The sequence below is a fragment of the Talpa occidentalis genome, unplaced genomic scaffold, assembly GCF_014898055.3.
Source record: "Talpa occidentalis isolate TD23 unplaced genomic scaffold, MPIMG_talOcc4v2.1 talOcc4.16, whole genome shotgun sequence".
NCBI lineage: Eukaryota > Metazoa > Chordata > Mammalia > Eulipotyphla > Talpidae > Talpa > Talpa occidentalis.
Window position 1 is genome coordinate 11,072,629 of NW_023601653.1, and position 20,461 is coordinate 11,093,089.

Here is a 20,461-nt window from a genome sequence, read left to right on the forward strand (position 1 = left end):
TAGATCTCTCCTCCACACTTGCCTCCACTCCCCTCATGCCCTTTCATCTCCCCAAAGTCTAAATTAGGTCAGAGGGAAGCTGGTGCTAGGAATGATGGGTGTGGCTTCGGGCTTGGACCATGTCCTGCGTCCTCGTGTAGATGTTGATTTTTAATTTGGACATTTAAAAAAGGCAACCACATAGTTTAAATCCCAAATGTAGGCACTACATGAAGTCTTTAAACTCTACTACGTTTCATCTTAAAGGGAAGAAAAGCTGGCCTCCTGAAATCAAAGCATCTTCTGTGGTGTTTTTGTTTTCCCTCAGACAGCGTGGCCAGCTGCCTGGCTCTCTGCCCCGGTGCCCTCAGGTGGGGCGATGCAGGGAAATGGAAACCTGAAAAATGGCAGATGGAGCTATCAGGTGAGTCTAGGGTGGGGGGCTGGGGGTGGAGGGAGGGGGTCAGACTCTGCCATTAACAACTGTCAGCTTGAGCCCAGCCTCAGTCTCTTCACTTAAAAGTCCCAATTCAACCCCCTTCCCCAGCACCTCAGCTGCGGAGCCACCAACCTGGTGATTTTAGAATTGGGGGATCAGGAGGAGAACCTGGTGGTCTGATCTGCTGTGATTCTGTCTTACCCTTCCTTCTGGCACTGAAATTCCTAAACCCTTAGGGAAAGGGCTAGTTAGGAAGAATTGCTGAAGTCACCTCCACAGCCAGGAGGCGGCACACACTCACACCAGCTGCTGCTCCCTGCACGTCGTAGGTACCAGGCCCGGTGGGTACCAGCCCCGCTGGAGACAGGCACCGCTCGTGTCCCCATGACCGGGTGGGGAAACCTAGGGCAGGGAAAACGAGTCATCCGTTCAAGATCAAGTGTCTAGGGGCTGGGGCTTGGCCCCCCTGGCAGTCACCAGCTTCAGGACAGCAGCTGGGATCACAGGGACAGTGCTGGGCCCGCTGTGCAGAGCTGACGGAACGGCTCTGGGCACGGCCGGCTCCCTGGAGTTCCCGCAGCTGCCCGGGTGGAGACCTCTGCCTTCAATGCCAGCAGCTAGCAACTAAAGCCCACCCTGGACTCGGCAGTGCCCTGAGTGTGATCCTGGGGAAGTTGTAGCTTCCGGGTCCTCAGATTCAAAATAAGGGGTTTTCCATTCAGAAGGCACAGGGATCAAAGGTGCAGAAACCAGTTCTCAGGCCTCAGTGTGGTGCCTCCCTAGGACACCCCTGGGGTTACAGAATACCTCAAGGCTTCTGTGCTTAGAAAAGTAGAGAAACGGATCAGCCTTTAAAGAAATAATCTTGTCTGAACTTGCTGCCAACCTTAAAGGTGTTAGGAAAGAAGCAAGTCTAGGCTAAGTGACATTAACGTTGCCAGGGAAATTGGTTTCTTAGGATTTGAACTTGTCACTAGGGAGATGCGTGCTGCAAGACTGAATCTCTGCAGGAGCTTGCCATACCTGTCCGAAACTAAAGGAGGCCTGGAGGCTGAGGTGAGAAACACTGGGTGGCCTATGGCTGGGCCTGGGTCTCTGGATGCAGCCCTGGCCAAAGAGAGCTGATCGAATCTGAGCTGTATTTTAACCTTGGGAGCTTTGTGGGCAGAAGCGTGTTAGGGTACCTCTTTCATATACAGGGCTTCAATCTGGTGACCCGAGTCCAAATCACAAATTCAAATGCCCTCTGGGGTCAGCAGGGAGCCCCTGGGCCGCCCAAGGTGGGAGTTGCTCGGCCCTGCTGGTGCTGTCATGCAGGAAAGGGAGCCTGGTCTGTGAGGCATTTCAGTTCTTAAGGCAGAAACCCACATTTTATGTGTAACCTCTGCTTTCTTCAAGGTTAGCTATAAAAAAATCACTTTTTCACTGCTGCGGGCCAAACCACTTACTCGTCTTGGCTGGGTTTGCATGCGGGTCACCAGTGGGCACCTTCTTCCTGGCTAGTAAGGAGGTCCCCTTGTGGAGAGGGCTCTTCTGAGCCCCCGTTTCCTCCAACCCAGCTGCCCCTGCTTGGTGAATGGCACCAGTAGGCAATTGTGGGGGTGCAGCAGGCCAGACCTCGGGTGTGCAGACAGCACTCACAGGAACACTCTCAGCCATGGGAGTTATGAAAACCCACTCAGCTCTCTCCATGCCCAGGCTGGCTCCCGCTCTCTGTCATGCTCAGCAACTTCTCACACTCATCACAACTTATGTCTCTTCCCTTCTGGAATGCAACTGGGAGAGGGCAGGTAGTTTTCACTTTTTTGTTTGCTCTGTGTCCCCAGAGCCTGGCCTGTGCTGGACACAAAAGCTTGTTGAATGGGTGACTCAATGGATGAATGCATGTGTGCCCGACCCCGGGGCTGGGGGGACTTTAAAGGCCACAGCCTGGTGATGAGGCTTCCTGGGGCCTCCACCTGCAGCCCCACCTCTTCCCATGGAGGATCTGGGCACAATTCTGCAGCTGCAGCATCAGTCCAGAGGCGGGAGGCCAAGAGAGGAGCAGCTGCGGCTCTGAGTGTTGGGTAGAAACGGGCTCCAGTGGTTGCATCAGCCTTTGATGAAGGGGGAAGCAGGCACTTTCCTCCCATCTGGTGAGGCCAGAGAACAGGAGGGGAAGCACAGAGAGGGCACCGGCACCAAGGCTGCCCGGGAGGGCTGGGCCGGGGGCGGGGGGTGCCTGCTGCCAGAGCTTCCTTTCAGCTTGGCCAGGTGCAGCTGGAAGGCCTCTTTTCCATCTCAGATCAGCTGTCTGGGCTTCCGGAGGCCTGGGCAGGGTGCGGGGGGTGCAGGAATAGGCCTGGGGTGGCTGCCAACTGGACCGGCTTCCAATGAATGGTGGCCCAGAACAGGGACAATGGCGGGGAAGGGCCCAGGCTGCCGCAGCGCTCTCAAGCCTGGATTTCCTGGGGAATCAGAAGTCAGAGGGCGGACAGCAGGTGCACCTGCCAATGGTGCTTGGGGTGCTTGAATGCTGCTCTTGCACTGGTGGCAAGAGGGGAGCAGGGAGGATTCCCACTCACAGCCCAGGACCACTCATGCCTCTTGCAGGTTGAGGACAGCATCGCCTCCCAGGGGCCTGCCAGAGGGTGATGCTCTTTGGGTGAGTCAGGGCGTTTTCGATTTCTCCCTCCCTACACCCCCTCACCTGCTCCATTTTCTCTCTCCTTTGAGCCAATTAACTTCACTGGTTCTTTCCCTGCTTCTCTTTCTAGATTGAGCAGAATGTTCTACCACTCATTTGCCTGGATCACTGGGCCTCTTCAGGTCTTAGTTTCCCCATTTGCAAAATGGGGACAATACGTTGTATGTATCAGCATGGCTTTGGGGAGTCACTGAGAGCTCACAGGCTAAGTGAACTTAGCACCACACCCAAGACCGAGGAGAACCCAATCCACATGCTCCTGGTTGTTGCAACTATTACAGAGGGCGCTGAGCACAGCCAGCACATCGGTGCCTCCTTCCTCTGCTAACCACATTGTTCATCTTTAGCGCACGAGCCACCCCAAAGAGCACCACCCTCCAGGAGGCGATGCTGTCCTCAACCTGCAAGAGGCATGCGTGGTCCTGGGCTGTGAGTGGGACTCCTTCCTTTTTCTGCCCCCTTTCCAGTTATTTCAAGCACCCCAAGCACCAGTTGGGTGTTGTAGGAAAACAGAGTCCTAGAAACCTGCTGAGTGGGTGACTCAGGGGATCTGATCTCCTTGGGGAGCTGCCTCGGGGTGGTCCCGCCTCCCATTTTGATGACTGCTGGTTGAGCAGCACACGCGAGCGCTGCAGCTGACATCACACACATTTGTCATCTGTGCAAACGCCTCGCTCACGGCGATTCAATACCTCACTGTCACGGGAGACAGAGAGAAGCAATTGGGGGCAACTTGAATTGGCAGCTGTTAAGCAAATTGGAGGTCTAAAGGGCAATTTTCTAGCTATATAGAGATTAGCTATTAATATGTCTTAACAGGCTGTACAGTCGTCTGGAATGTCAGAGCCGGGGAGCTACGGATGGAGAGACACCCAAGAAGGCTGGTTTCTTTCTTAAGCAAATCACATGTTTCCAGACTCTCCTGTTTCCCTTTTGTTCAGAAGGTATGTGCGACCACTCTTGGGCTTTCATCTTGTGCCCTGTGTGCTCCCGGGTGAGGGGAAGGCTGGGGGTGGTTCTGCAGATGGAACCCCAAAGGCCCCCTCCTGCCCTGGCCAGGAGGAACCTCTACTTCTTCCCCCACCACAATCACCCACAAACCTGGGACCCAAAGCAGCTATTTCAGACACCGTCACCCAGGCCCTTTATCCAGGCAGCTCCATCCTGGTCAGTCTGTCACCATGAGCAGTGGTGTCAGCTCAGCTCTCCTCTGGGGCTGTCTGGACAGGTGCCAGGTACTCAGTGCCTGATCCTTGCAGGGCACCTGCGCACTAAGAGGCCTGAAGCTTTCCTACCCTCCCAGCTGTCTCTCCATCTGTGAAGGGGGCTCAGCAATAGCTCCTGCCTCCAGGGTGGGGAAGGGCAGGTGAGATGCGCCCGGATGGATGCCCGGGCAGTGCTGCTCAGGGCCCAGGCGCGCTCACTCCCTCACAAGATGTGCTGAGGGTGAAGTAAGATGAGACAGAGCAGCCAAGGCCCTTTCCTTGGAAGGATCACCCAGGAGAGGGAGGTTCCTGTGATGCGGGAGAGATCAGGAGTGGGCTGGGCTGGGCAGGCCCAGTGGTGAGAGCAGGCAGGCTCTCTGGCCCAGGAAGCAGGAGCTCCATGGCTGTCTCTGCTCCAGCCAAGTGCCCAAGAGACAGGGACAGGCTACTCTGCTGAAGCTGGATGATCCCACTGGGCCACGGGAGGCTGCAGCTCACCCCACCATCAGCCTTGCAGAAAGGAAGCTTCACAGACATAATTATACTGGTGGAGCAGAGAGGAGCGCTGGGAATCTTTTTTTATCCCCTAAGTGGCATTCTCTTATTCAAAGCAAGGAACAGAGAAGTTCAGAGAAGCAAATGGGGTCAGGGCCTGGGGGTTGGTTTCCATGAATGAATCTACTTCCTGGCATGACTGAAGGCCCTTCAGACCCAGGGAACAAAGGCACCTGGTGACCAGCTCCTCAGCCCTCCTAGGGGACTCCCGGCTTCCCCTCCCTCAGGGCTCACCTTTCATTTACCCTGGCAGCAGATTCTCCAGGCGGCACCCTGGGCGCAGGACCCCTGCGGTGGGGCCCTCACCTTTTTTTTTTTTTTAATGAAAAAACAAAGGCTAGACACTCAGGAAGCTGCTCCTGCAAGACCCCGTGGAAGCTGCCAGGCAGAGGTCTGGAGTGACAGAGAATCTAGAAGAGCCGGGATCAACTCGCCATTTGTTAGAGAGTCTGTGACCGCAAGGTGGCCAGACCATCGCCATCTACAGATTCACCTACCGCCTCAAAAGGAAGAAAGACAAGCGTTTACTGAGAGTTTAGTAAGTAACTGGCGGGTGGCAGGAGAGGGGCCCAGACTGGCCGTGTGACAGGAAGACCCCAGGCTGGGGCCTCCCCATGCTCTTGCCTAGGACAGGACCGAGAAATAAACCAGAATGCGGGGGCTCCCGCCTCCAGGTCCTGGGGAGCTCTCCACCCCTTAATGAAGTTGTGGGTGGGCAGAGCCAGAATGACAGCAGCAGGGCCATCTGCCGGGTGTGGGGTCACCGGAGGACGACTCAGCCCCACTGCTGCCAGCCTGACCATGCTGGGTTGTGCCTAATTGTCTCCATCACGGTCACAGTGAGGCGTGTGAGGGGAAACCCAGAGAGTTAAGCAACTTTCTGAGGTTGTGGGGCGCTCTGTTCTGGGACCCACAGAGCCAGCACCTCAGCACTGCTGGGGGCCTGGGACACACGGCCAGCTCAGCCCAGCTTTATGGCTTTAGGGGAGTGAGGTACCCTGTGAGGGATGTGGATACCACCCAGTGCCACATGGGGAGTCCTGGTGATGTCATCCAGTATGGGATGGAGGGAGGGCACTGTGCCCACTGTATGCCAGGCATCCTGCTGAGACGTGATAGCCACCGTCTCTGTTAACCTGAGATGAATTATCCCCACTTTTCAGATGGGTAAACTGAGGCTCAGAGCTTACACATGCATCGCAAGATCTGTACACTGTGAATGCCTGGGCCCAGGTGGACCCTGACGGTCCGGTTCCAGAGCTCAGGTCTTTAGCCTGAACCCAGTGACCCCAAACTGACCATCAGATGATGCACCTTTCTAACCGCAGGCACTGCCACCGGGACTAGCCAGGAGCACACAGCCCGCCCCACAGCGCAGACTCCCTCACTGGGGCAGCCACGGGGCGAGGATCACTAACCTCACCTCTTCGGAAGAAGCACTGATCAACTCCCTCCCTGAATTGTTAGGGGGTCTTAAAAAATTCGTGTAGCTAGTGGCGGCGGCAGTGTGTCACTAACATCATTTATAAAGGTGTTCACGGGAAACCAAGTGTTTTGTCTTTTTTTCTCAAAGATGCTCAGCTCTGTCAGCCACAGGGAGTGGATTTGGCTGTTACCAAAACCCACACGAGGAAGCCTCCTCCTGGGTTTCATAAACTGCACCTTCAGGATGGTTTGCACACCCTTCCCAGCACATCTGCTCTGCTGAGGGAACGTAAAGGGGCCCCCGCACACCCCTTTCTCCCATGGGCGCTGCCCAGCCTCCCAGAGGCGCCCGCTGGCCAGCTCAGGGCACAGCCACCTCCGCTGCCTCACAGGCTGCCCGAGAGGCCCCTGATGTGGGGTTCAGGCCCCAACACCCTGCTTCTCTGGGCTCTGCTGCAGCTCAGTCAGCCTGGGTGCTCTTCAAACGGCCCAGGAGCCAGAGGGGTGGGGCATTTTCTCTGAATTTTATGACTGCCTAACCAGAAATATCTGGAAACACGTGACTAAGATGCTGGGCATTCCCTGTGAGAGCCCGAGAGCCACTGGCCTCCTCCCAGCATCCTCCGTGGCAAAATGGTCATTATGCCCTGTCCCCGCTGCGTCCTCACGTCTTCCCCACCCCCCGCCTTCCTCTCAACATGGCCACTCGGGAGCTTGACACGCCTCTCCCTTTGGCATGGAATGTTCTTTCCCCAGCCCTTTCAGGGACACAGGGATGGCCATTTTGCAGGGAGGACGGGGGGGAAGGCGGGGTTCATGGACAAGGCAGGAAGCATATTCTCACCTTCCCATTGGTCGTCACCCCACAATATCCCATAGGAACCTCAAATCCAAAATATCTGAAAGTGAGTTATCACCTGCCCATGTGGTCCCCGCTGGTAATGGCGCCGATGTCCAGGAGAGCCAGACCCCGGATTCCTGCTCCCCACACCCTGGGCTCTTCTCCCAGCCACCCCGGCACAAACCACATGCTCTCTAGCCTACCTGCTGCTGGGGGTGCAAGCCTGGGTCACCCCGCCGACCACAGCTTAGACCCCATGTCCCTGCACTTCAAGCTCCTGGAGAGTCTCTACTGCCTTCCACGGGGGTTCAGGCCCCCGAATCTGGCACAAAGGACCTGGGAGCCCGGCCGCGGGTCCGCAGCCCGTCCACGCAGGCTGCCCAGTGGGCCTGCTGGGCATCTCTGGCTTCTCCAGAAGCTGTGGCGACTCCAGAAGCGCTGCACTTTCTCGCACCTCAGGGCCCTGTGCACGCTGGGGCTTCTGCCCCCAAATCTACTCCTCAGAGCCCCTTCCACTTGCCCCCTCTTCTTTTTGCTAGCTGTGTGGCCTTCTAGATCGCCCTTTACACCTCGCTTATTCCTGTACGATGGCCACCTCCAAGCCAGTCAGGTACCCCCTTTTCAGTGCTCCCCCATGGACCTGGCTTTCCTCGCTACAGCACATAGAATCACGGTGTCATCACTGTCATTAGCAGCACCAGGAGAACAGAGCATAAGATTGGGGGGTGGGGGTGAGGGAGAGGTGAATCAGTGTTGCAGAGGGCTACAATTTTTATGATGGAAATAGAGTCAGATTAGTTGAGCACATACTATGTCGAAGACAGACCAGGAGGTCTTGGTGTATTGAATCACAAGGCCTATGAGGTCGTTTCTCCACCCCCCTCACACACACGCGACCTTTCCTCCCGCCCCCTCCCCCTGAACCTCAGCAGCCTCCCTGCACTGATCAGCGTCTGCTCCTGTTTGTAAGGATCGGCTTGTCGGAAAAGTCATGACACATTTTTGCTTGAAAAACATAGTAAAAAATATGTCATGACTTTCCAACCACCCAGTATTTTTTTCCGAGGTGGTCCTCCCGCCCGCTCTGTACATTCTCCTATTTGTCTTTATCACTCTGGCTTGCTTTACTTCACTTCCTTCCCTCCAACTCCCACCATTCATTTCCCTGTAATCGGCAGCATTTCATCCTTCTGCGCAACGGTCTTCTTGTTCCAGCTCCATGTGGGCACTTAGGCTGTGTCCTGGCTACTCTAAAGAATCAAGATGATGCTAGCGAGTGCTCTGTGCCAGCCTCATCTAGTGCTTGTACACAGCACATTTACTTCACCATGGGGTGAAGGATAGAAGGAGTCGAAGGCCTTTGCCCCTACCCTGGCAGAGTGGGCTACTGAAATCCACACCATCTGCCACCTACGTCCATATTCTGGTGCAGGGTAGGAAACACAGTGCTTCCTGCTTCTCAAATCCTCAATTCGAATCCTGCCCCGGATTTACAGCCTGACCTTGGACAAGTTAACCTCCCTAAGCCTCAGTTTCTGTGTCCATAAAATGGGCCCGGGGTTAGACGGGGATGAAGGCCGTCCACTCGTGCCTACACAGGCTGGACTTGCTGGCCCTTCAAGAGGGACCTCCCTGCTGGTGAGAGAAAACCAGCATCAGAAGTTGAGAAGAACCACTTTCTTGCTTAGGGGTTTGGGGCTGGATTTTCAAGGATTACACATCCCCAGCCACTTTGAAATAAATTTTGAAAAACATAAAAATAACAAAGGCACGTCCACTTCTGTAGGGAAGTGTGAAGTCAGTCAGCCATGCCCCAGCCAGCCTGTCTCACTGCCCCCACCACCCCATGCGCCTGCTGGCAGCAGCGCTCCCCAGGTGTCTCAGCAAGCAGCGCTGCTGGCGGGACCCAGCCCTCCCGGGCGCCCTGCTGTCTTGGGAGCTGCTGGCACCAGGAGAGCCCTTCTGCATTCTCCAGAGACGGGCTGGCTGAGGTTGCAGAGCTGGAGGTGCAGGGAGCAGCCCCCATCCTCACCAGGCTGGACTACAAGCATTCAAGTCACGCCCGCTGTCTTTTCAAAGAAACCCCTTCCTTACTCCAGCCCCTCAAGACAACCTCCTCCTAACTCCAAGTCTCCAATGCCGAGCTCCTTCCTCAGAGCGGATAAGAGCCAGTCCCGGAGTCTGAATTCTGACTCTTCCCCTTTGCTAGCTGCAGAGCCATGGGCAAGCTACCTTGCCTCCCTGAACCTCAGTTTCCTCCTCTGGAAGGTGGAAAGGCCTCACAGGATATGTAAGACGCTGAGAAGCAGGCCTGAAACGTAGCATGTGCTGCCGTGTTGGCCGTTACCACCAAGAAACCCTGGCTCTGGGGCTGTCCTGCTTGGGGCACAGGCCCGGGGGGGTGGGCAGGAAGAGCACCCAGGAGCTTGCCGGGGTGAAGGTCCCCCCACCATCAGGCAAGGCCCTTCTCGAGGTCCACACCAGTGTTACTTCCTCCCACAAAGTTCTTAAAATTGTCCCCTCTCCTCTTTCTTCCATTCCACCGTGGGATCCTGGCCCTATCTGGAGGTCTTTTCCTGGAGAATGAACATCTTACATCAAGTCTAGCTCCATGTCCTCAAACCTAACTGCAGCATGCTTCTCCCAGCACAGACAGTGGCACGGCAGTGTGGGGAGCACACGGGCGCAGGGCTGGGGGAACTCCCAGCTGTGTGACCTTGGATAAGTCACTTACTTGTTCTGAGCCTCAGTTTCCCTGTCTCCACCACACAAGAGCACAGTGAAGGTTAAATGAGACGACACTGTCAAGTTCAAAGCACAAGGTTGATGCCCTCTTTGTGGATTAAGTATCTGGAAATTGGTGCTTAAAAAATACTTAATACTTAATTCCAGAAAGAAAGAAAAGAGTCTAACTCCTTATGTCACTGTAAAATAAATCACCATTTGTTTTGCCATCTGGTCTCATGAGTGATTATGCCAGAGAGACCCTGGAGACGGCAGGGGGCAGTGAGCACTGACGTCACCTGTCTGGATTCAGCAAATACCCCTGCGGCACCGAGATGAATGGAATCCACCTGACAGAGCTCAGGTGCTCACAGGGCCTCTCTGAGATAAGGGACACCGGGACCCGCTGATTGCAGCTGGCTGAGGACCAAGGGGTGCTTTATTATCTAGTCATGTGGGTCACGTGACTCCAGCAGGTCACCCCAACCTGGAGTCTCTCCATCCCTGAGCCCTTGGAGGGTGGGGTTGGAGATGGGATAAGAGATGAGGAAAGACTCAAGTAAGGGAGAAACTTGGTCTCCAACACGATGCGGGAACTGTTAGCGCAATGATTTGGTTTTCAGGCCACGTACAAATGGCCGCGGAGGTAAAACTCCATGAACGTGCCAGCGTCTGGATTTCCTGCCAGGACCCAGTGAAGGCAGGGAGGTTCTTCGGTACCAGTATCACTGCTTTCTACCTTGCCAGGGGCCCATGCGTGTGGGAGATGCCCTGCTGGCACGTGCTGCCGGCACCGGCGGAGCTCACCCTTGACAGGCAGAGCAGGGCCTGGCCATGGCCCACACTCCTTGCCCCCGAGCCCCGGATGCGTGAGACGCCAGCAGAACCCGAGTCCGCTCCCAGGGGTTGCGTTCTCTCCCCTGAGACACAGGGCACAGGCGTGCGCGGGTTCGGCCTCCCCCTGACCTGTTATCACCGAAAACTCAAGCAAAGGCCCATCTGCCGGCCGCCAGGCTACAGAGGGCAGGACCCACATCCGTGTCACTCGCGGCGTGTCCTGGAGCCTAGCGTGGCGCCGCGCACGCAGAACCATGTGCTGAACGAACACAGCGGGGGGGGGGGCGGATTTCATTTAAAACTTCTAATCATTTCATGCAGGGCCAAGGGAGGGCCACACACACTTAGGGAACCTTCACCTGCTGCCGGTATCCTCTGCATCATTTCCTGAACCCCCTCGGCCCTGAGAGGTGGAAACGCAGGTGACAACACTGCAGCTCAGGAGGCCCGAGTTTCAGGGCCCACAGGGTTCCGGCTCATTGTTGGCTCTTCTATTAAACTGTGGCCTCAGGGGCGTAGTCTGAAAGCCCACTGACAGGACGGGAAGTACCAGAACTCCCCCCTCTTTTGCTACCCCCCCAAATTAAAACCAGCAGACGCCTCCTTTGGGATCCCTTTCCTTTGTACCTCCACCATCGGCGCGACTTCCTCTCCAGGTCCCAGCCAGTGGAGACCACCTACTGCCCAGGCCGGCGGTGGGGGGTGGGGGGGTGTCATTAAATTGCTCTGGCGCACCTACCTGGGCTCTGATGGAGCTTTCTGTTTGGTTTGCTGGTGGGAGAGGAAATACTTAGGCCGCACTCATCTGCCAGGGCTGGGTGAGTCCAGCCTGGTGAGGGGTTTGCCACCCTCCGCTCCTGCAAAGCCGGGGGGAGCCGCAGACCAGCGGTCTTCAGGGAGGCTTGTGCACACTGGCGTGGAAGGCGCACGTGAGAGCAGTTAGGTGGAGGGGGCGGGCGGCGCAAGCAGGGGGAGATGCAGAACAGCTGCTGCACTGGGTGAGCTACTGACAAGGGGCACTCCAGAGGTGCTTCTGCGAGGCCGAGGGACCACAGTGGGACGGGGTGTGCCTGCCGGGACTGGGGCAGTGTCCAGAGCTCCAAGTCGGGCTTGGCATCAACTGCTGGCCTCCCAGAGACAACCAGGGATCACGAGGACTCCTCTCCATTTCTTTGCAAAGCCGAGCATACAGGGTATGAGGGGGATGTCATACCCTGGAGGGGACTCCTTGCACCCCCTCCATGCAGCTACTCATTCTTGTTTCAAGATCCCATCAGAGTGCCTCCCCTTCCCAGTTGCAGAAGCGGGGCTTTGCTCTGTACCCCTGTTTATAGAGGGGTACTGGCACCTGCCAGACTGGTGGGTTAGCGGGGCAGGGCACTAGCGTGGAGCTACTTGTAGGGTCCCCAAGCAGGGGGCATAGAACAGAGACAGCAAAGTCACCCACCACCCAGTAGCCTGGCACAGCCTGGGAGGCCAAGAGAGGGGCAGGCTTGTCCTCTTGCCCATGTCCCTGCTCCCCAGCCAGATGGCCCCCTCTAAATCTTTCCAAAGGCAGAAAGGGGCTCCATCGTGGAGCCCCTATCCCAGCCCCATCCGGCTCTCTGAGCTCACAGCACATGCAGGATGAGACAGTTTCCCTGGGCCCTCCACAGGCCTGCATACCCTGTGCACGTCTTCTGCAAGGTTCAGGTTACAAGAAGGTCATCGCTAGACCTCACGCTGCCCTGGGTCACTCAAGGCGCCTACCACAATCCCCCTTCCACCTGCCTGACCCGCTGCCGTTGGCTGTACATGCCCAGACCTCAAACTGGAACAAACACAAGAATCTGGCGGTCTGGGGAAGGCGCAGGCACGCATGTACTTGTTGAAATGCCGATTCTGGGGCCTGCTCGCAGAGAGCCAATCTGTCACAGGCCCAGGAATCTGCATTCAGGCGACACACCTCTGACGAAACGCTGTTTAAATCCTCAGTGCCTAATCACTGCCCTCCATTCTCCTCGTGTACACAACCAGTCTACCTGGCCAGGTCCGCCTACATTTTCTGAGCTGAGCATTACAACAGATAAGACGGCTTGGACAGGAGGCAGAGGCATGATTTCACAAAGTCTGAGGTGCCTAGAGCCGGGTCCCCACGGGGGACAGGGGTTCAGACTGCCCAGCCTACTGGTCAGTCCAGCTGTAGGCCTGTTTCTCTGCCAACATAACTCAGTCTCTTTGTCTCTGTCTCATCTTTCATTCTTGGTGTAATTTTTCAAACAATTCTAGGAACTAGGGTTGGTAACAATTAGCATAAGCCAGGAAAGGTCCTAATTAGAGGTCAATGAAAAGAGGAAAATAAAAATCCCCCAAACTTGCATTAACCACAAGTAATTATTAACATGGTGATGCATTTCCCTAGTGTTGTTCTGATATTTTAATTGCTATTACACTGCTTTGGAAGTCACATTCCCCCCACCTTTTTTTTTTAAGATTTTTTTTTATTTATACAATAGCTGGGGTACGGGCCAGAGGTGCGGGAGGGTGAGAGGGCTCACCAGAGACAGAGTGGGGAGCAGAACAGGCAGATTGACGAAATACACAGCTGAGGGGAGCAGCGGGCGTGACAGGAGAGGTCTGCCACGCCATGTGGGAATCTCTCTGGCCAGCCGGGAATCGAACCAGCACTGCAGAGGCTGCGGACAGCTTCACAGCGCTGCGCTCAACCCACTGCACCACTGGGGAGGCCCCCACATCTCCCTTCTGACAGCGAATACCCAGGAAAAAGGATACCTTTGCTGTCACTGGCCCCTGAAGCGGGAGAAAGGACACTGGCTATCTCCCTTGTCCCTTTCTGCCCACTGCCTTCCTCCAAGGCCCTTCATCCATTTTGTCACCTCTAGCAATTTTAAGAGGAGAAAGCAACTGGGAGGGCCGTCAACTCTTTCAATAGTGGAGTTTCCCCCAAAGCATTCCAGAAGGCACAGCTGAAGGCATTGAGGATAGGGCTCTGAGTGTTTTTAGGAGTCTGTGCTGTTTCCTTGGATGGAAGGAAGGGGGACATTAACACATGGTGGGTGGCCAGCACCTTCCACGGGGACATTGCAAAACTGGTGTGAGGAAGTTTTAAAGCATAGGTCTGGGATGCTGAAAGCCATCACAACCTCCGACGTGTTTGTGGCTGAGTTAAGAGAAACAAGCTCACAGCTGGTGTAAACTGACCTCAATACTTTTTTTTTTTAATTGAGGAGTATGGAGTTGAAGACAGTTTGATTATTCCAGATGCCTCTGAATCGAGAACGAGAAACTGGGTGTGCTGGTGTGTATGCTGACAGTAGGCAGGCCCGACTTCCTCTTTTCTCTTCGCCTGAAATCCAGCCTGGCTCCTTGGGGCTTTGATGTACGCCTAGTCCCAGCTTTGGGGGGAAGTTTTAAGGCCAAGTCTGAAGAGACTTGCAAATTAGTTCCTACTGAAGACTTCTGAATAGCAGCTGATTACAATCTCTAATTATTTCTAAAGAAACCACTTACCCAATTAGAGCTGCAGCCCATGAAAGGGAAGTGAAGATTCTTTTGGTGAAGAGCAGGGAGAAATTACAACTATTGTTATTGTTGTTGTTTTCTAAAATCACCCCATGTCTAGCAGCCGTCAACTTTTTCAATACTGGATTTTACCCCAAAGCATTCCAGAAGGCACAGCTGTCTTCCTGGACCTGCCGCTCCCTCCCTTGCTGGCCTGACCTCTATGCACCTGTTGGGTTGGGCTAAAATGTCTCAAGGGGCTTTCCAGAGCAGGTCAGGGCACCTGCACACTCTCACCACCCTGCTCATAACTCTGTGACCACTTGCTTGTCGTCCCACTGGTCCATAAGCTCTGTGCAGTCAAGGAGCTTGTCTGTTGTGTTCACTGCTTTGTCCCCAGCACATAGACTACGGCCTGACACATAGTAGATGCTCAATAAAAGCCTGTAGCATAAAACTGAATGAATGAGACAGGAAAACAAAATATTTTTTCCTTGTGTTCTGAATGTAAGTTTCTGCCTAAACTTAATTACAAAAGCACATTGATTCACTGACTCATTTGCTCATTATTCATTCAACAAATATTTAGGAACACCTTGTAGTGTGTTGGGTGGTAGATCATTTGATCTAATTTCATTGCTGCTACTCCACCACCATCCAAGACACTGCTCCAGGGTTCCCAAGAGCCCTGCACACTTAGGGGCTGCCACTCCCATCACTCCTTTTGTCGGGACCCAAGGCCCTATGGGGCTTTGAGGAGTGAGTCTGTTTGGGTTGCTATTGATACAACCCCATTCACCTGGGCACACAGATTGCTTCTCTTGCCTTCATGTCTACCTCCCCGCGGCCAGGTGAACACATCTATTGCTCCCCCAAAGGCTTGAATGGGATGAGCTTGCAGCAAAATTTGACCTTAAAGGGTCTAGAATGTAGGCCTCTGACAGGTATGAATGTGACCAATTTTGTCAAATTTGAGAAAACCTGACCAATTAAAATCTGAAAAAACCCCAGTGACTGCTAATGGGTAGGCACCTTCCTTTTAGAAGGTTCTAATAACGTAATTTGTCATTTTCATGACTACATTATCACTTGGGGGGATTCACCAAATAAATGTCTGTATCCTTCTAGATCCCTAGTGATCAACCTATCTACATTACACCGGTGACCTAAGGCAGCTTGGTGGACCAGCCAAATGGCTAAGTGAGAAAAATTGTCCTTAATTACAGTATCCATTTGACATGTCCCAGATTTGTCCTTAATATTTTCCCTCTTTCACCCGCCAACATTTATCTCCCCAGATTCTACTTTTTTTTAGGGCTCTGCATTCTGCTCGACAGATAACGAGATGGTTCAGATAGAGGAAATCTTGCTAATGGGTTCAATGGGCAGTGTGTCCTAGTCACATACACTACCATATCTAAACTCAGTTAAAATGCATGTGTCTAGAATATTTTTGAAAAATTATACTGTAATGTCTCATTTCTACAGCAGCTTTTGATAGCCCTCAAATCCTAGTACATCCCATCCCTTCCCAGGCCATAATACCAATCTACCAGACTGGTCCTTCCTAGAAAGTCCTATTCTGGAGCGAGTAGCTGAGCTCCTTTGTCTGGGGGTGCGAGAGGGGTGTATGCTCTTTCTCTTCCTGTCCAGAGCCGGTGGGCCACCATCACTATGGGGGTTCTCCTGCTTGCTTTGCAGAAAGGGCCCATTTTTAGTTTGAGTAGCAGATGCCAAGCCCAGGCCTCTGGTTTATACCACAACCTCTTAATTACAAGCCCCTTAGGTTTCCATTTTAGTCCAGCTGCTATGGTTTGCTCTTAGAACATGCTGAGGGGCAGGTCCAGTGTCGACTTCAAGCTTAAACCTGCACTAGGGGAATATAAGCTATGGTCTTCGCTAGTCAGCAGAGACCACCCAAAACCCAACTTCCAAATGGACTTTAGATAATGAATAGGACAAAAACTACCTTTGAACTTCTGAAGCTGACCTCAAGCAAAGGATCAAATAGTCTCTGGTTACATATTTTGCTAACTATTTTAGATGAGACACTAAGAACCACTTTTGAAATATGCAATTATTTCTCTCCACCAGGGGGAAGGGGTTATGTGCTTTTTGTCCTATCCTCTGGTTCACAGAAGCCTTTATCACATGTACTTTTCTTGCCAATCCTACTTAACTAGTCTCGGGGATGGACAAAAAGGGATTGAGACCAAAAAGATACATCTTGATGATTTAAGATGGCGGCAGCAATGCAGTAAGGAAGAGAACTTCAGGAGCACCCTCCTAACAACTGGGGGACAAATGCCACCAAAGACACTAGTCTCCACTGAGAAACACATGAACTCCTCCCACAATACACTCTGATTTCAAGTCCTCAGGGGGCTGACATTGATTGCAGTTCTGGAAAGATGCTACCCCTACCCCCAGCCTCAAGGCCATAGCTAACTTTTGAGATATATTTCACTGCCTTTGAGAAAGCCTCCCGGACATAAGAAGGAAGCAGAAAGATGACCCACGGAGGAGGGAGAGACACTCTTCTTTGGAAAGAGATTGGCAAAGGCCCCAGACAGCATTGTTGGAAAGTGACCCCAAATCACAGGAAGGCAGAGGAATCAGATTCATCCACCAAAGCCTGTGCTCTCCTATGGATAGAAACTATGACATTTTAGAAGCAAAATTCACCCTCATCACTGCCAAGTGTCTTGGGAAGCAATGGTTTATCCACAGGAAATAGATGTGCTATGCTGTGCTCTATAAAGACAATTTCCCTGCCTGCAGCTGATTCCAATATAAGAAACAGGTTAACCATCGGCGTTAGGAGAGTACTGGGCATGGGCATTACCCTCAGCAGGAGCTTCCTGGCAGCCAAGGTACAAAGGGAAGAAGGATCGGCTATGAGACCTTCCAGCTCTGATGAAGCCGAAGAAGGACCCAGATGTGTGACTTGCAGATCGTGTGACCTCAGACAGTACTTAAATAACCTCTCGATTCCTCAGTTTCCTTGTTTATTAAACATTCTAAATAATAGGTCAGAGAGAATTTGTTAAGAGAATCAAATGAGACATGGAGCAGTGCTTGGGAAATCACAAAATATCTCACACAGACCTTTTGAAGAGGTATTTACGTTAGTTCTTTAGGAGAAACAAACTTTTCCTTATGCTGGTTGTTTCCTCTCTAATTTAACTTTGAAAACACAGAATCACTTGACTCCTTATACAAGGGCCACTGACTAACAGAAAACAATAGTAATAACCTCCATTTTGAGTTTTAATATCTGCCACAGTTTATACTTGTCTGAATTTCAACGAGTTGAGCAACACCATTCCACTGGTTTTAACTGCACAGAATTCTAAGATACAGGTACCTTAGTATTCTTATTTTTACAGAAGAGGAAACTGAGGCATGGCCCAATCATGTTGTCTTTCCCCTGAACACAGCATCGAAGACCAGACCAGAGGGGGACCCCTGAGCCAGCGGTGGACAGTGACCATGTGGGAATGCTCTAGGCTGAGGGCATCACTTTGAGGTGACTGCATGGTGTGGGAGAATGTGTGTGTGTGTTTGTGTTTGTGTGTGTGTGTGTGTGTGTGTGTGTGTGTGTGTGAGAGAGAGAGAGAGAGAGAGAGAGAGAGAGAGAGAGAAGCAGAGACAGAAATAAGATAAGCAACAACAGAGTCTCAAGGCCTCAGCGAGCGTACAGCTGAGTCAGACTCCTGATTCCTTGATGCCCTATAGGGTGGGGTGGGGACCAGGCGTACCTCCAAACGCCCTTCCAGCCCCAGGGTTTGTCCTTCCAATATAGTTTCTGTTTCCGCACAGCCAGGTGGATCTCTGTCCTTTGCAAGCAAAAGTTTCCCAAGGATATGACATGAATAGACAGTCGGTAAAACCAAGGACTGGGAGTGGGTGGGGAGACTCTGGGGGCCAGGAGGGAGGTTGCACAAGAGGTCACTTCTCCCCTCCCCTAGCCGCTGCCCCTCTGCCTATCCCTTGACCCCAGAAGGCCACGCCCACCAACCGGAGCTCATGAAGGGCGGCGACTGGAGACGCGTCTAGGAAGGGACTGTCCATTTACAAGCCCAGAGGCAGCACTGGACCGGCTATGCCACACACTTCCTGTTTGTGTGAACTTGTTCTGCTCTTTTTCAAATTAGATTTCTACTCACTGATCCTCTCCAATTCTTTTTTTCTCCTTTAATTGAATAGCAAATCAAAAGGAAAGCTCAGGGTGTTCTCCCCCAAGGCCAGGCCTCTGTGGGTTGTATTCAGCCTTGGCCGCCCGCTGTGGCGTTGCGCTCTTTGACATTAGTCGCTGGGACAATTCATGCTCAGGGAAAATGGGTGATAGATGGGGAGACTCCCCCAGCTGCAGGGGTGCTCCATTGCAGCCCAGACACTGGCCCTGCGTCCTGCTGGGCTGGGAGGGTGAATGCTATGCAGGTGACCTGGCGAGGGGCCTGCAGGACAAAGATCTGGAAGGGAGCCCTCGGGACAAGGGAACACAGAACCAAAGACAGACAAACACACTTCTGAAAACAGGTCAGCGGCAAGTGCCAAGTCCCCAGAGACTGGGCTCAAGTATTTGTCCTGGTTTGACGTCATGGATTCTGGCCGGATCCCTCACTGCACGGCCCTGGACCAGCTCAGCTCCCTGGGTTCATTGTCATGCATGGAAAGGGGAAGGGCCTGTCCACTCATGCCCATCACGGAAGATGTGGGCAGGATGAACTCTGACCCTGAGGGTAAAATGCTGGGCACATAGTAGGCCCTCAAGATACGGAAGGTGATGTGCTATCCTGAGCCCCACCCCGCTGTTCTGTGGCGGTGTTGCAGGAGGCAGCTCTGTTTGGGGGCCTGACAACTCTGATATTATGGAACGAGAACTGTCCATAACTACTTTCCAAAGAGCAGCATCCTGACCAGACAGCAGCCTCAGGGGCCAGGGCGAGCACAGAAGGCAGAGATGGGATGGAGAGAGGGAGAGGTTGCCCGAGGCTGTGGAGTAGGAATAGATTCCCAAGCCATGTCCACTCTTTAGGCAGGACATAGCAGCCAGGCACAGGGCAGGGCCAGGACCGCTAAGTGAGGCGGCTCAGGCCGATGGCTCAAGGGGCTTCTGGAGGAAGCGGGGCCTGCACGTTGCTCCCGGTCACCCCCTGCCACCGCCAGCCCCGGCCACTTCTCTCTAGCCAGCTCCCCCGGGACTGCTGGCCACTGCCTAACTCTCTATTCTGAAGAACACATAAAATCAACAAGGTGTCCCAGCTAAAAGGGAGCATTTATAACTTGAAAAGTGCTGATATGCCAGCCAGTCACTTACTCTGCAATAGGTACTAGCCAGAGCAGCATTTCTTAGAATTAAAAAAGAACTATGAATAGTCCGTTATGCTGTGTCTGCAGTCAGGGACCTCCAATTAATGGCAGGAAGCCCATATTCCTGTTGGACTACAGCCAGCACTGTCTCGTGTGTGTGTGTGTGTGTGTGTGTGTGCGCGCGAGTGTAAGGTGAATGAATGAATAATGGTGGCAAGGGGACAGTGCGTAGTGGTTTAACTGTATAATAAAAGTGGTGGTCGATGTGTTGACAAAAGCAATGGGTCACTCTGGACCCCAGGTCATCATCCAGAGACCCAACAGATGGCAAAGGACAGGATTTCACACCGTAAGCTGAGGCGGCATTGTTTACTCAACCCTTAACTGGGAAGGAAATGCTGACATCATTGCAAAGAGATGTGGGGACCCCAGAGCTCAACTCCAAGCCACCAAGTGTATATTCAAGGGCCACAGGCCTAGAAGACAGAGCACTGGTGGGGTGGTCTGACTCTGTGGCACTCCCCACCCCCAAACTGTAGCAACCAAGACTGGGTCCTGGGGCTGGCAGCCTGACCCTTGTCAAAAGAGAGAGGACAGGAGAGGAGGCTGGGTCACAGCTTGCCCATTCTGTGGGATCCCTACCCTCAAAGGAGAGATGCATCGAGGTTCTCTGCACCCTGGAAAGACACAGGCCCCTCCTGACAGCTCTGCAGCCTGTTCAAGCCTTTAGCGTTTCTGCCATGTTCCTCCAGAGTCTCCCTTGTCTTGTTTAATTTAGCCACCAGGAGTAATGAGGCCTGCGTCAACTCCACTCTCGTGTACAGGACTGAAATTTTTCATTAAGGAGATCCTAGGAGACCGACCATGCTTTAGTGCTCCCGCCTGCTCGTGGCAATCTTTAGGATGGCCATGAAATGAAAGTCCTCAGTGGCAGGAGGAGACCTCATCCAATT

General features: G+C 53.3%; 1 protein-coding gene and 1 long non-coding RNA gene across 3 annotated transcripts in view; one reads left to right on the forward strand and one right to left on the reverse strand.

Moving 5' to 3' along the window:
• CHST11 (carbohydrate sulfotransferase 11) overlaps positions 1–20,461 on the reverse strand; it is a 224,537-nt gene that overhangs the window by 5,808 nt on the left and 198,268 nt on the right. The gene's annotated exons all lie outside the window — the stretch shown is intronic.
• LOC119247352 (uncharacterized) lies at positions 302–6,399 on the forward strand. The gene is made up of 5 exons (XR_005125727.2): positions 302–403; positions 1,396–1,474; positions 3,924–4,048; positions 5,201–5,402; positions 6,193–6,399. It is a non-coding gene; the product is annotated as an uncharacterized LOC119247352 (long non-coding RNA).